The sequence below is a fragment of the Seriola lalandi genome, unplaced genomic scaffold, assembly GCF_002814215.2.
Source record: "Seriola lalandi dorsalis isolate HSWRI2012SDOR001 ecotype SW California unplaced genomic scaffold, Sedor1 jcf7180002054887, whole genome shotgun sequence".
NCBI lineage: Eukaryota > Metazoa > Chordata > Actinopteri > Carangiformes > Carangidae > Seriola > Seriola lalandi.
Window position 1 is genome coordinate 5114 of NW_019525439.1, and position 5278 is coordinate 10391.

Consider the following 5278-nt stretch of genomic DNA (forward strand, 5'->3'; position numbering starts at 1 on the left):
GGGAAAACATTCCTTGTGCAGAAGCTGTTGTTGGACTGGGCTGAACAAAGAGCCAGTCAGGATCTGCATCTGATATTCGCCTTCACTGTCCGGGAGCTGGGTTTATGGAGGGAGGAGAGCTTTCGACTGGCAGAGCTGATTCACACATGTATCCCAGAAACTAAGTGCATCAAGGAGGAGACTCTGAATGACATCCTCACAACTTCACAGAACTCCAACAGAGGTGACTTCAGACTTCTGTTTGTGTTTGATGGACTGGATCAGAGCCACTTTCAACTAGACCTCAAAACTAACACGTCTCTAGATGTGACCAAGTCGATGAGAGTGGATGTGCTGCTGACAAACCTCATCAGGGGGAAACTGCTTCCCTCTGCTCGCCTCTGGATAACCACACGACCTGCAGCAGCCAATCAGATCCCTCCTCAGTGTGTTGACATGGTGACAGAGGTCAGAGGGTTCACTGACCCACAGAAGGAGGAGTACTTCAGGAAGAGGTTCAGAGATGAGGAGCAGGCCAGCAGGATCATCTCCCACATCAAGACATCACGAAGCCTCCACATCATGTGCCACATCCCAGTCTTCTGCTGGATCACTGCTACAGTTCTGGAGGAGGTGTTGAAAACCAGAAGGGAGGAGAGCTGCCCAAGACCCTGACTGAGCTGTACATCCACTTCCTGGTGGTTCAGCCAAAACTGAAGAACATCAAGTATGATGGAAGAACTGAGACAGATCCACACTGGAGCCCAGAGAGCAGGAAGATGATTGAGTCTCTGGGAAAACTGGCTTTTGAGCAGCTGCAGAAAGGAAAGCTGATCTTCTATGAATCAGACCTGACAGAGTGTGGCATCGATATCAGAGCAGCCTCAGTGTACTCAGGAGTGTTCACACAGATCTTTAAAGAGGAGAGAGGCCTGTACCAGGACAAGGTGTTCTGCTTCGTCCATCTGAGTGTTCAGGAGTTTCTGGCTGCTCTTCATGTCCATCTGACCTTCATCAAGTCTGGAGTCAATCTGATGTCAGAAGAACAATCAACCTCCTGGTGGTCTGAACTGTTTAGAGACAAATCAACACTCTTCTACCACAGAGCTGTGGACGAGGCCTTACAGAGTCCAAATGGACACCTGGACTTGTTCCTCCGCTTCCTCCTGGGTCTTTCACTGCAGACCAATCAGACTCTCCTACGAGGCCTGATGTCACAGACAGGAAGTGGCTCAAAGACCAATCAGGAAACAGTCCAGTACATCAAGAAGAAGATTGAAGAGACTCCCTCTGCAGAGAAAAGCATCAACCTGTTCCACTGTCTGAATGAACTGAATGATCGTTCTCTAGTGAAGCAGATCCAACAGTCCCTGAGATCAGGACGTCTCTCTACACACAGACTGTCTCCTGCTCAATGGTCAGCTCTGGTCTTCATCTTACTGTCCTCAGAAGAAGATCTGGATGTGTTTGACCTGAAGAAATACTCTGCTTCAGAGGAGGCTCTTCTGAAGCTGCTGCCAGTGGTCAAAGCCTCCAACAAAGCTGTGTAAGTGTAGAGAGAGTTGATTTATTCATCATTATATGAAGACACTTCTGTCTTTTCAACAGGAGAGAAAATAAATTATTTTCTTCTTTAATTCCTCATGATCCTCTCTTCAGACTGAGTGGCTGTAACCTCTCAGAGAGAAGCTGTGAAGCTCTGTCCTCAGTCCTCAGCTCCCAGTCCTCTAGTCTGAGACACCTGGACCTGAGTAACAACGACCTGCAGGATTCAGGGTTCAAGATGTTGTCTGGTGGACTGAAGAGTCCACACTGTGCACTGGAAACTCTCAGGTTAGTGTTTAGTGTTTTGTATTCATAACTCTGACCTGTTATTTACTTTAAATATTGAGTATGTGAATATTTTTCCTTGAATTCCTCTTCAGTCTGAGCAGCTGTAAACTCTCAGAGAGAAGCTGTGAAGCTCTGTCCTCAGTCCTCAGCTCCCAGTCCTCTAGTCTGAGACACCTGGACCTGAGTAACAACAACCTGCAGGACTCAGGAGTGAAGCTGTTGTCTGCTGGACTGGAGAGTCCACACTGTGCACTGGAGACTCTCAGGTAAGGACAGACACTGTCTGATAGAGGAGGAAGAGGTGAAACATTTTATTTCACAGCTGATGACAGATGTGTAGAGACGTGCTCTGACTTCAAGTCATTTCATCAGAACAACCAGGTTTTCACAACATAACATGTAGATCTCTAAACTAAGTTCAAAGAACAAGAAGTTCAGGGTCAGTTAGATGACGTAGCACCCTCCTTCACACAGCAAGGAGTAACACAGCACAGTTCTCACGCTGCCAAACACTGGCCCACTGCCACTGACTGGGCTTCCTCTGTCCACTCTCATACCTCCCACTAATTGGTGAGTGGAAGCAGCTGCATGAACCGAAGCTGCTCCACAGGAGGAGAGGCAACACCTGAGCAGGAGAGAGAGCAACAACACAAGACAGCACCAAACCACAGCGCTAGGTTGGTAAGACTGTAGAGACCTGAGGCCTGTACTACGAAGCAGGAGTTGAGGTAATCGAGGTAACTTTAGGTCGAACTCTGGGTTTTCAGTCCTACAACGGTGGTTCACTTGTTACTGGGGTAAATCACCATGGTAACATGTGCTGGTTAACTTCAGAGGGTCAGATCAGAACCTGTCAACAGCCAAACTACTGACCAATCAATCACTGGAAAAACAGAGTCATGATTCCTACAGGATCCTGACAGGGACAAAAGAGTTTACAATAAAGTGATCAATAATAACGATCAGTAGATATAAAATATAAATCAGTGGAATAGTTTTCCTGTTTGAGTCTTTCCATGTGTCTCTGGTTTTAAACCAAAGCTTCTGCAGAATTCACAGTTTATCACTAAATAAAATCTAATCACTGTCAGAGTTTCATCTGACCTGAACACAGATTCTTTAATGGAGGATTCCTGCCAGTGATGAAGCTTTTACTCTCCTCTTCCTCTCCTCCTCTTCCTTTCCTCTTCTTCTCCTCTTCCTCTCCTCTTCATCACTGAGCTCAGAACAACATGAGGAGACTCTGTGACACAACTGGAGAGAAACCCGAACCTCTGATGTCTTTGATTAAAACATTTAGTCTCACTGTTAATTATTTCATCATTAGAATGAACGTTTCAACTTGCCCTCTCCTCCTCTTCCTTTTTTTTCTCTCCTCTTTTCTTGTCCTCCTCTTCCTCTCCTCCTCTTCCTCTCTTCTTTTTTCTTCTCCTGTTTTCTTCTCCTCCTCTTCCTCCCATCCTCTCCTCCTCTTACTCTCATCCTCTCCTCTTTTCTTCCTCTCCTCTTCCCCTCCTCTCCTCTTCATCTCCCCCTCCTCTCCTCTTCATCTCCTCCTGTTCCTCTCCTCTTTTCTTCATCTCTTTCTCTCTTCCTCTTCTCTCCTCTTCCCCTCCTCTCCTCATCCTCTCCTCCTCTTCCGCTCTTCTTTTCTTCCTCTCCTCTTCCTCTCCTCTTTACTTCCTCTCCTCCTCTTCCTCTCATCCTCTCCTCTTTTCTTCCTCTCCTCTCCTCTTCCTCTCTTCTTTTCTTCCTCTCCTCTCTTCCTCTCCTCTTCCTCTCCTCTTTCTCGCCTCTTCCTCTCCTCTTTACTTCCTCTCCTCTTTACTTCCTCTCCACTTTTCTTTTCTTCCTCTCAGCAAAAACAGTCTGACATTAACTTTAACTGTTTTCTCTGCAACATGTTCATAACAGTTTCTTCATCTTCAGACTGAAGAGCGAAAATACTCAAACATGATGATAATTCATGCACTAATTTACATTATATTTTTAGTCTGACTTTATAGGAAATTATATTTAGACATGAAAATAATATTTTTTTATTCCAGTCATGTGATCATATTGTTTACATTTTACCTTGTTGAATGTCACTTTTGGACGTTTCTATAACCAAACTTAGCGGCAAGTATCAGTGTTTCTTCTCATATTAAGAACTTTATTCATGGTTCAGATGATGTTGCTTATAATAAAAAAACTCTGCCTCTTCCACTTGAATGCGCTCGTAACAGGAGAGGTGGTCCCAGGGTTAACTGAGCCAGGTGATAACCGGCTTCGTAGTACAGGTTATCAGGACAGTCAATGCTAGGTTCCGTTAGCCCAGATAACTAAAAGCTATCCTGGGTTTGTTGAACTTGCTTCGTAGTACAGGCCTCTGGTCAGTGTTGACACACTAATAACAACTCACCAACAATAATAAAACCATCTACACGGCTCAGAGACCTTAATGTCCCAGTGTTTCCAACCAAGAAGGAAATAAAGGAGAAATAAATCAGGTCACACCATCATGTCTCTGTCTTCTAAAATACTGATGATCAATAATCACCTCAATCTCTCCTGATCTTGATCTTGTCATTATGAGATCTGTTGTTGTATTTAGGAGACAGTAAATCTTAACTGTGACATACAGATGTCATAACTACACAGAGACCTGTAGACTGTCCTCCTGTAACAAACCAGCCCACAGGTCGTCTGTGCAGCAGCTTATTATGACGTCATAGTTAGGTTTGTTGCTAGGCGACATCTAGTGGTCGTAGTAATGATGACAGGAGCAAAGGGAAAAGTGTCGGTGACGTAGTATGAAGAGAGACAAAGTCCACGTCAGAAGGAGGTGGTGGATGGATGAATGTGACACAGGAGAGCCGTGTGTTCGATTCCCATGTTGTTTCTATTATCCATGATGTTTGTTGCCGTTATTGTAACCATGACAACCAAGATTTTCTAATGTTGAGGAAGTACTTATTTTAACCCGAACCACCATCTTTTCATGAACCTAAACAAGCCATGACCTTTATAGTAACCATGGCGACGAAGACAGGGACACCTGCTGCTTTAGAGGTGATATTTCAGGAGACACTCCTATGAATCGTGTCAGAGGGTTGATGGTTGTTCAGGTTTAATAATCAGTGTTTTTGTCTGAACGCTTGTATCATGAAACATCTGTTTTCAGACTGAAACAAATCTGACACCAGATCAGATGAAGCCACAAAGTGGCTCCTTAATGAAAACTATACAGCAGCTGTAGCTTCACTAGACTTCCTCTCTGACTCCATGTATGTTGAGCTGAGCCTCTTTCTCTCTGCTCTACAGTTTCTCTGGCTTCCTCTGGACTTTGACTTGAAGTCAAATAAAAATGTCCCGACAGGTTTGATGGAGCTCAGGACTCATCCTGAGGACGGCTGCTTTATTCCACATGATTCGACTGATCAACAGTGAATCTGTGTCACAGCTGATCTGTCTGAAGAGTAGA

General features: G+C 44.7%; 1 pseudogene across 1 annotated transcript in view; it reads left to right on the top strand.

The window, feature by feature from the left end:
* The window catches only part of LOC111671864 (protein NLRC3-like), a 13618-nt pseudogene that overhangs the window by 5107 nt on the left and 3233 nt on the right, over positions 1-5278 (top strand). The window contains exons 4-6 of the transcript XR_015438659.1: positions 10-1525; positions 1639-1812; positions 1905-2078. The product of XR_015438659.1 is annotated as a protein NLRC3-like (transcript). The remainder of the gene's footprint in view (positions 1-9; positions 1526-1638; positions 1813-1904; positions 2079-5278) is intronic.